This window comes from Zalophus californianus, chromosome 3, assembly GCF_009762305.2.
Source record: "Zalophus californianus isolate mZalCal1 chromosome 3, mZalCal1.pri.v2, whole genome shotgun sequence".
Lineage (NCBI taxonomy): Eukaryota > Metazoa > Chordata > Mammalia > Carnivora > Otariidae > Zalophus > Zalophus californianus.
In genome coordinates, this window is record NC_045597.1 from 87,256,643 (window position 1) to 87,268,225 (window position 11,583).

The following is an 11,583-nucleotide window of genomic DNA, read 5'->3' on the forward strand; positions in this document are numbered from 1 at the left end:
ATGGTATCTTCCTCATCAAGAAAAATGGGAACTGAGTTTTACTCATCCATCCATGCCCAGCATCCCCCAGAAACTAAGATTTTGTGAATATTTTATGATAGATGCTGATGAGTGGAAAATATTAGCGAAAACACTCCAGGAAAATGGAAGTGGGAAAGTAGAATAAATGTGTTGGTTGTCATCATGGAAAACAGTTGCAGTAGAGGAGGACTTCTTGTTCTTTTACTATCAGGCCAAACCTGGAGATACAGCAGTATTATCATCTTCCTCTTCTCCCATATATTCCATCATTCCCTTCATTGACACCCAGCTCCCCAAACTCACACATGCACACACACACACGCACACACATACAAAGATATTTCTGTTGAGAGATACAAGGTTCAGAGGATACTCCTGATAAATGCAGTCTCTTAATTACTACATTGATCTTTGCCACTAATTATATCTTCTCTATCCAAAGGTTAACTGGGCTGATTAGGTGTGAAATTTGACAACCATGTCACCTCATGAAAATATGTTCTTTCATTGTTCCTCTAAGTCTCTTCCTGCTTCACCTTCCTCTCTACAGCTCCCACTTGAGATCAAAGTGTAGGGACAAATCCCAAGGAAGAGGATGCTGGAAACATGAAGATGGAAACAAGTGGTCAAATACAGGGTTAAAAGCCAATATGTCTCAGTCAAGGGCAATTTATAATGTATTGAAATTCTCTCACAAAAAGATCTACTGCAAGATGTCTCTGAGGATTCCATTTTGTCCTTGACCAGAATTTCCTCTCCTTGGAGGACAGAGAGAGGTTGGACCACAGCTATTCTCAAAAGAGTTTCCCAAAGTATATTTTATTAAGTATATTATATTCGTATAATATATTTAAGTATATTTATATTACATTTAGTTTTATGATCAGATGTAGGGGGAAAGTGTCCATGTTCTAAAATCTTTGGGACACTTTGAGACATGCTTCAAATTATATACCTACTTTGTGGAGATTGATATGGCATTCTATTTGGATGTTAGTTCACCACTGAAAACTAAGGTAAAATATAGGCATTTCCTTTGAAACATATTTTAGGAAATGATGTTCTAGTTTTCAAAGGATGTAAGGAAATTATAGAATTCCCATGTATACCTAAGAAATTACTCCAAAATTTAGTGGTATAACAACCATTTATCATGTTCACAGATTTTCTAGGTCAGGATTTCAGACAGCATATCAACAATGGCTTGCTTCTGCTTCATGATATCTGGGATCTTGAAAGACTCAGAGCCTGGGGACTGGAATCATCTTAAAACTCACTTACTTTTATGTCTAATGATTAATACTGGCTATAGGCTAAAACTTCAGTTGGTGCTGCTGCCCAGAATACCTACTTGTTGTCTTTCCATATAATCTGTGTCTTCCCACTCCATGGAGACTGAGTTCACAAAGCAGGCATCCTGGGAGGGCCAAGGGTAAGCCATATCAACTTTTATGACTTAGGCTTGAAAGTCATGTGGTGTCACTTCTGTTATATTCTATTCATCAAGGTGGTCACAATCTGCTGGATTAAGGGGGGAAATAAATTGGTGGATGGTGGCAAGGCTTTAGGAGAGCATGTGGTACTGGAAATATTGATGTAATCTTTTTTCTTTTGAAAAATATAATTTTTCATATTAAATATGTGTGGAAGGCTGCAAGGATATGAGCCTAATAAGAGAAGAGAATTTGGATAGTAATGTAGTGGGGGGTTATGTTTAGACATAGAGATTAGAAAACATATTTTAACTGGTCCATATAAACTGTCAGGGAATACATGACACCAGCAGACTATATTATCACAATGAAACGACCCAGCATTTGGGAGTTATGAAGTCAGGCAAATGAAAATATCTTTCCCAATCTCTACATAAGGATGTTTCACTGTACTATGTTTCACCAAGAATTCAAAAAAGTGTTACTTTGAAGCACTAGTCAGAAACTTCAATTCAACTAATGACTGTGATATAGCTGGGAAGTTGGATCTGTGTCATATGTGCTGAGGTATGAAGAGAGTTGTATCACAAGTATTATATTTAATGAAAGATGTTGAATATTAACATATGATAACTTTAGAAATATTACATAATATAAACTTCTCAAGTCTTTAGCAACCATTGAGAATAATTAGTCATGGTTAACAAAGACCCTCCAGCTTTCAACTTATTTTAGGAATGTCTTGATGTTTTAGAGGAAATACGTGCTCCCTCAAACTCTGATTTTACTGGGAAAATCCAGTGCCTGGGTGAGGTTTTATTCTCTGTCAATCTATACTCAACATTGCTGGGAGCCAGTGGTGCCATGCTGGACATCAAGGGCTGCCCTGGGCATGAACTCTTTTGGAGTTTTTTTGAAAAGTTGAAGAAAAAATACATCTCTTCTCCTTTTTGTTGTGCTGTGTTGGAATGGCCTCAAGTTTTGATAGGATGTTTAGTAAAACAGCAATTCCTTAAGCATTTATCCATGGAACTGTGTGAGAGACATAGTCACCTCAGAGTAAAAATATTGCTCTTAAAAATTACATCTCTCGATCTTGAGATTGTGAGTTCAAGTCCCACGGATATAGAGATTACTTAAAAAAATATATCTCATGGTCTTCTGGTTATTCCAAGATGGAGTCATCCATACCTCTCCTTATAACTAAAAACAAAAACAAAAACAAAAACAAACCATAGGCATAACACAATAATCCAGCATGGAGAGTGTCTGAAATGTAGAAAGAAGAAAATAGGCTGCTTTGGGACTTCCCTTAGAACCTGAGGGATAACAAAATGATGAGTTATCTGGGTCTTTTTATTGCCTCCCATATATGACAGACAGAGTGCTGAAGAAACCTCAAATCTAGAACCACCAACAGGCACAGAAAAAAAATGTAGATGCAAAAAAATTTGTTTCCCTCAGCCAAGAACAAGAAAGGATGGTCTAGGAAAAAAAAACAAACAAATTTTTTTTGAAAATACTTACTTTACTTCAAACACCAAGGGAAAACCATAATCTTCAGTCCTGGCAGATTCATTAGGGATGAGTAGAAAGTTGATCTTCTCTATCACCTCCCCACCACTCATGGAAGCAGGTGGTTTGCTCCAGATTTTGCTCTGGATATTGTCAGTTAGGTTGAACATCCTTTTTCTGGCAAAAGCAGGTAGCCATGATCTGATTCCCATGCAGGGAAATGCTGGTGAGGTTGATTCTTACTCCCTACACAACTGGAGTATGCAGAGCTCTGATTGTTCTATGTTCTATGTTCTGTGACAATGACTGTGTCAGTGGGGTCTATCAGTGAGCAGAAATGCCTCTCCCACCCAGCAGCAATGATACTTAATAAGGAGGTGTGAGATGAGGCTGATAATTACTAGGCTTCACCCTCTCTGCTCATGCCCCATATGCCAGCAGGACCCAGTGGGCAGCTAAGAATATACAACCATGCAGACCTCATTCAACAGCAATAGGAGACCTGCTTATCAAACAAAGAAGAGTAAATAGAATCCAGAGTTTCATAACATAATATCCAAAATGACCAGGCAATAACTATACATTATTCATACAAAGAGCCAGAAAAATCATTCACAGACAAATACCAAGATGAATCAGAGGTTGGAATTACCTGACAGGTATTTTAAAGCAGCCATCATAAAACTGCTGGAACATGCAATTATGAATTTCCTTGAAACAAATGAAAAATTAGAAAATTTCAGCACAGAAATAAAAAGTTATAAAAATAAACTAATAGAAATTATAGATCCAAAAAGTAAACAACTTCTCACTCATAAAATGAACAAACAGACAAACACACAAAAAGCCTTATGGGGGCGGGCTGAATAGTAGAGTGGAGATGACAGAAGACAAAATCAGCAAACTTGAGGATAGTTTAATAGAATTTTCTAAGCTGGACAACATGGAGAAAACAGACTGATAAAAATTGAACAAAGCCTTTGGGACCTGGGGGAGAATATCAAAATACCTAACATCTGTATCATTGGATTTCAAGACAGAGAGGAGAGAAAGATTGAAGCTCAAAAAATATTTAAAAAGTAATGGCAGAAAATTTAAAATTTGGCAAAAGACAAAAACCTATAGATTCTAGAAGATGAATACACTACCAAAAAAGAGAAACTCAAAGAAATTCAGTGCAAAAGACATCATAATTAAACTCAGACAATCTAAAGCCAAAGACAAAATTGTGAAAGTACCAAGAATGGAAAGACAAATTCCTTGGCGGGGGGTGCCAATTTGAATAACAGTGAATTTCTCATCTGACACAGTGGAGGCCAGTAGGAAATGGGATCTTTTTCAGGAAATAATTGTCAATCACAAAATCTAAGAATATCTTGCAGTAATAAATGGAGAATTAAACACATTCTTAAATGAAGGAAAACTAGGAGAATAAGTAGTTAGCACACCTGCCTGTAAAGAACTGCAAGGGGGAAGTTCTCTAGACAAAAAGAAAGTACAAACAGAAGGCCACTAGGAACTTCAGAAAGAATTTTGAAATGGATTCCTATGGGATAAATATAATAGACTTTTTTTAAATTTTATTATGTTCAGTTAACCAACATAGTACATCATTAGTTTTTGATGTAATGTTCAGTGATTCATTAGTTGCATATAACACCCAGTGCTCATCACACCCCGTGCCCTCCTTAATACCCGTTACTTTCAGTTACCATATCCCCCTACCCCCTCCCTTCTGTAATCCTCAGTTTGGTTCCTGGAGTAGAATCTCTAATGGTTTGTCTCCCTCTCTGATTTCTTCCCTTTCAATTTTCCCTCCCTTCCCCTGTGGCTAACAGACACATGAAAAAATGTTCAACATCACTAGCCATCAGGGAAATACAAATTAAAAACACAATGAGATACCACCTTACACCAGTTAGAATGGCAAAAATAACAAGACAGGAAACAACAAGTGTTGGTGAGGATGTGGAGAAAGGGGAACCCTCTTACACTGTTGGTGGGAATGCAAGCTGGTAAAGCCACTCTGGAAAGCAGTTTGGAGGATCCTCAAAATGTTAAAAATAGAGCTACCCTATGACCCAGCAATTACACTACTAAGTATTTATCCCAAAGATACAGATATAGTGAAAAGAAGGGGCATATGCACCCCAATGTTCATAGCGGAAATGTTCACAATAACCAAAATGTAGAAGGAGCCGAGATGCCCTTCAACAGATGAATGGATAAAGAAGATGTATACAATGGAATATTATTCAGCCATCAGAAAGGGTGAATACCTACCATTTGCATCGACATGGATGGAATTGGAGGGGATTATGCTAAGTGAAATAAGTCAAGCAGAGAAAGACAATTATCATATGGTTTCACTCATATGTGGATCATAAGGAATAGACTATCTTTATCATGATTTCATTAAATCATATTTGATGGTTGAAGCAAACTCCTAAAACCATCTGGCACTCAATATATGAATAGGAAATACTTAAGAAAGTTCTATTGCAGTAAATGAAGAGGGCAAAGAGACTTCACAGGAAGTAAGTTTTCTACAGTTCACTTGAAGTAGAAAGACATCAATACCAGGTCTCTGATAAGTTATGTGAAAATATTGTATTACCTTGAACAACCACTAGGAAAACTGTACAAAGTGTTAGAATAAAAAACAAAACACTATCAATAAATCAAATTAGTTCTTCTTCTTCAAAAAAATCAGTAAAATTTTTAAAAAAATCAGTAAAATTGATAAAACTCTAACAAGGCTGACAAAAGTACAAAAAATGGAAGACACAATTCGCCAATATCAGGGATGAAATAAGGGACACAGGGGATAACACAACAAATCCCTCAGTCTGGAAGGAGGTAATAATACTGTGAACAACTTCACACTCATAAATTTAACAGCTTAGAGGAAGTAGACCAAAAATCAAACAAGAAGTAGAGATCCTTGATAGTATTTTAATCATTAAATAAATTAAATTTGTAATTTAAAGTTTCCAAAAAAAGAAATCTCCAGGCCCAGGTGGTTTCATTATCAAATTCTACCAAACATTTAAAAGATTAATACTAATTTTATTACTAAGAAAACAGAAGAGGACAATTTCCCATTCATTTTATGAAGCTAGCATTACCCTGATAACAAAACCATACAAAGATTACAAAAAAGATAACTCTATAGACCAATATCTCTCATGATTTTATATACAAAAATCATCAGCAAAATATTAGCAAATCATACCTGATCTATGAATTAACTCAAAATGGATCAAAATTGAAATTTAAACCATAAAAGTCTAAACTTTACCAAAAACAAATAGGAGGACAAATTTTTCTTAGAGTAACACCAAAGAAACATGGAAAACAAGCAGAATTTGGTAAATATGATATCATCAAAATTAAAAACATTTTCCCTGAGGAAAACCTTGTGAAGAGAATGAAAAGACAAGCTTTAAACTGGCAGAAAATATTTGCAACCATTTATCTGACAAAGGACTATTAGCTTTAACATATAAAAACTCTCATACCTCTGCCATAAAAACAAAATACACAACAAAAATAAACCAGTCCATTTAGAATATGCACAAACAGCATGAAGAACCTTTTGCCAAAAGGGGTATACAGATGTCAATATGATTAAATATCATTATTCAATAGGAATATGTATATTAAAGCCACAAATGAGATTATCATTGCACACTTACCAGAATGGCTAAAATGAAATAATTAAGTTAATTAATTAATTAACTAATTAATTAATTAATAGTGACTGCAGCAAATCTGGCAAGGATGTTGGATCACTCATACACAGCTAATGAGAATGTACAATAGCACAACCATTCTGGAGAAAGAGACAGTTTCTTAGTAAAACCAACCAGGCAACCACCACATGACCCATAATTATACTTTTTGTCCATCGATCCAGACAAATGAAAACTTATGTTCACACAAAAAAATAGGAATATTTGTAGCTACCTTATTCATAATAACCACGAAACAACCCAGAGGTCCTTCAGTGGGTGGATGGTTAAACAAACTGTGGAACGCTACTCTGTAATAAAAAAAGAACAAACTACTGATTGCACGCAACAACCTTGATGAATCTCTAGAGATTTCTACCAGGTCATAAAAGCCAGCCCCCAAAGGTTACACATTGTATGATTCTGTTTATAGAACATTCTTGAAATGAAAACATTGTAGAAATGTAGAATTAGTGGTTGCCAGGGGTTCAAGGAGGGAATGGAGTTCAGAGTTAAGTGGGTATAGTTTATAAAAGGGAAACACAGAGGATCTTCTCAGTGATGGAAAGGCTCTACATCTTGACTATATCAATGTTCATATTCTGAGTGATATTGTATACAGTTTTGCAGGGTGTTACCATTAGGAGAAATAGAATAAACAGTATATAGGATTTTTCTATATTATTTTCTACAGGTGCATACACACTTTAATTATCTAAAAAGAAAACATTTAAGTAACCACTTCTCCCCTTTTAAAGATGGAGGTGTTGTTTTTAGTTGTACTTGGGATATTTGCATCCTCCTTGACTTTGTGTTCATTTTTCCTAAACAAACCTCTCAATTTCTTCACAAGTCATTTTGAGAGGAGCCCAGCTGTGTATGTGCATGTGCGTGTGTGTGTGTGTGTGTGTTGCGTGCACACATCCACAAATACACCTTACGTATATATGCTTATTATATATCTTGCTGATACAAAGTTGGCACACAATTATTATATATGCATAATGGCATACAATTAAATATACAGTACTCTATACTGTAAATTCCATACAGCAAATCAATTTGCATAGAATGCATTATTGGTTTTTGCTAAACTCATATCCACAGCCAACCTATGGTTGCAACTAACAAGCAAATGTAGTTCCCACAAGGTGTTGGTTATTTTGTTTACGTTAACAAGAAGGATGCAAAAGTAAAACAATGAAAACACATTGGAACTTCATTCATTTGTCAATGACCTGAGTGAGTCAGTAATATCTGCTGATTCAGATAATGATTTTTTAATACTGGAAGAATGTTTTCTAAATTTGTGTGCTATTTGCAATGAAACAGCTACAGACACAACTTATTTTGAAATTGAATCTGCATTATTAACCTTTCTCCATAACTTTTTCTTTTTTTTTGGTCTAGACAAGGGTCAGCAAACTTTTACTGTAAAGTGTCACAGGATAATATTTTAGGCTTTGCAGGTCAGGCAATCTATTGCAACTACTCAGCTCTGCCTTATGGCTCTGGTATTGAAAGCAGCCATAGACAATACATAATTAAATGGCCTTGCTGTGTTCCAATTAAACTTTATTTACAAAAGCAGATAGGAGGTTGGATTTGGTCAGTACTCATTCTGTGTCAAACCTTGCTCTAGACCAAGAGTGAGCAAACTTTCTGTAAAGAACCAGGTAGTAAATATTATATATATTACATATCTATCTATCTATCTATCTATCTATCTATCTATCTATCTATCTATCTATCTATCTATCTATATCTATCTATCATCTATCTATCTATCTATCATCTATCTATCTATCTATCTATCATCTATCTATCTATCTATCATCATCTACTATCATCTGTAAGGTCTGTGTAGCATGTTCTCTGTTTTTAGTTTATAACCCTTTGAAAATGTAAAATTCATCCTTAGCTTGCAGGAAAGGTATGAACCACTATCGTAGTTTCGTGATCCCCGGTGGAAAGAGTCAGCAAAATACACCAAGGCTTGATTTGTACAATTTGTCTATTTCATTGCTGCAAATAATCCCATGGCTGATTTTAAACTATTAATGTGATGTCACTGAACCCAGAGTTGGGAAGACATGTATACAAGAACAGCAATATATACATTTCTGCTATGTAGAAAATAGATATCAATAATCTCAAGAGCACAGAAAATAGATGCAGTAAAATCATTAGAAAAAGATGACTTTTACATGTATCATATGATCTCAATTATATGAGGAATTCTTAATTTCAGGAAACAAACTGAGTGTTGCTGGTGTGGTGGGGGTTGGAAGGGATGGGGTGGCTGGGTGATAGACATTGGAGAGGGTATGTGCTATGGTGAGGGCTGTGAATTGTGTAAGACTGGTGCCAGACCTGTACCTCTGAAACAAATCATATATTATATGTTAAAAAAAAATAAAAGAGAAGATAGTATGAAGGGAAAAATGAAGGGGGGGACATCGGAGGAGGTGACAAACCATGAGAGACTCTGGACTCTGAGACACAAACTGAGGGTTCTAGAGGGGAGGGGTGGGGGGAATGGGTTAGCCTGGTGATGGGTATTAAAGAGGATATGTATTGAATGGAGCACTGGGTGTTATATGCAAACAATGAATCATGGAACATTACATCAAAAACTAATTATGTAATGTATGGTAATTAACATAACATAATAAAATAAAATTAAAAAGATGACTTTGTATATGTATCACCCTTGTTTTGAAAGGATTTAATGACAATTAAATTTATTAAAAAGTATATATATAATATATAATATATTAACAATTACAATTAAATACAAATTTTATTTCATTTAAATTTATTAAAATGGAATTAAATTTAAATTTCATTATAATTATAAGCTGGAGGTGGATAGATTTTTTTTATTTTATAGCTTTATAAAATAAGCTATAGCTTATTTTATAGCTTCAATTATACTATTGAGGTATAATTCATATATAAAAATTGCACATGTTTAAGGTATATAACTTGATGGGTTTAGAAATATGAATCTACCTATGATGCTGTCACTACAATCAAGGCTGTTGAATCACAGATCTGTACTTCTGAAACAAATAATACATTATATGTTAAAAAAAAAAGAAGAAGAAGATTAGCAGGAGGGGAAGAATGAAGGGGGGGAATCGGAGGAGGAGATGAACCATGAGACTATGGACTCTGAAAAACAAACTGAGGGTTCTAGACAGGAGAGGAGTGGGAGGATGGGTTAGCCTGGTGATGGGTATTAAAGAGGGCACGTTCTGCATGGAGCACTGTGTGTTATACGCAAACAATAAATCATGGAATACTACATCAAAAACTAGTGATGTAATGTATGGTGATTAACATAACATAATAATAAAAAAAAGAAAAAAAGAATATGAACATACATATTCATGAAACCTTCAAAAGTTTTCTGACTAATAACATTTATAAATGAATATGCTCCATCTAAGGAAACCAAAAAACATAGACATTTATGAAACAGATGCAAAAGATGGTGGTGGTGGTTTTGATGTGAGGAAAGTTAAAATTACACTACAAATGATTTGTTATTATATGTAGTAAAAATGTCTTTAAAGAGAAAGTTTCTTTTTTATATATTTTTTATTTTATTATGTTATGTTAATCACCATACATTACATCATTAGTTTTCAATGTAATGTTCCATGATTCATTGTTTGCATATAACACCCAGTGCTCCATTCAATATGAGCCTTCCTTAAGACCCCTCACCAGGCTAACCCATCCCCCCAACCCCCTCCCTTCTAGAACCCTCAGTTTGTTTCTCAGAGTCCATTGTCTCTCATGGTTCGCCTCCCCCTCTGATTTACCCCCTTCATTTTTCCCTTCATACTATCTTCTTTTTTTTTTTAACATATAATGTATTATTTGTTTCAGAGGTATAGGTCTGCGATTCAACAGTCTTACACACTTCACAGCGCTCACCATAGCACATACCCTCTCCAATGTCTATCACCCAGCCACCACGTCCCTATCACCCCCACCACTCCAGCAGCCCTCAGTTTGTTTCCTGACATTAAGAATTCCTCATATCAGTGAGATCATATGATACATGTCTTTCTCTGATTGACTTATTTCGCTCAGCAGAATACCCTCTAGTTCCATCCACGTCGTTGCAAATGGCAAGATTTCATTCCTTTTGATGGCTGCATAATATTCCATTATATATATATACACCACCTCTTCTTTATCCATTCATCTGTTGAAGGACATCTTGGCTCTTTCCATAGTTTGGCTATTGTGGACATTGCTGTTATAAATATTGGGGTTCACGTACCCCTTCGGATCCCTACATTGGTACCTTTTGGGTAAATACCCAGTAGTGCAAATGCTGGGTTGTGTGGTAGCTCTATTTTCAACTTTTTGAGGAACCTCCATACTGTTTTCCAGAGTGGTTGCACCAGCCTGCATTCCCACCAACAGTGTAGGAGGGTTCCCCTTTCTCCACATCCCAGCCAACACCTGTTGTTTCCTGACTTGTTAATTTTAGCCATTCTGACTGGTGTGAGGTGGTATCTCATTGAGGTTTTGATTTGGATTTCCCTGATCCCGAGCAATGTTGAGCACTTTTTCATGTGTCTGTTGCCATTTGGATGTCTTCTTTGGAAAAATGTCTGTTCATGTCTTCTGCCCATTTCTTGATTGGATTATTTGTTCTTTGGGTGTTGAGTTTGATAAGTTTTTATACATATTGGATTGTAGCCCTTTATCTGATATGTCATTTGCAAATATTTTCTCCCATTCTGTCGGTTGTCTTTTGGTTTTGTGGACGGTTTCCGTTGCTGTGCAAAAGCATTTTATCTTGATGAAGTCCCAATAGTTCATTTTTGCCCTTGCTTCCCTTGCCTTTGGGGACG

At 35.6% G+C, this 11,583-nt stretch overlaps 1 long non-coding RNA gene across 1 annotated transcript; it reads right to left on the reverse strand.

Moving 5' to 3' along the window:
• Nucleotides 1-483: 483 nt before the first annotated feature.
• Nucleotides 484-3,116, reverse strand: LOC113919250. Its single transcript, XR_003518912.2, has 3 exons — nucleotides 2,982-3,116; nucleotides 1,373-1,542; nucleotides 484-619 (listed from the first exon to the last, which is right to left on the reverse strand). It is a non-coding gene; the product is annotated as an uncharacterized LOC113919250 (long non-coding RNA).
• Nucleotides 3,117-11,583: the final 8,467 nt, after the last annotated feature.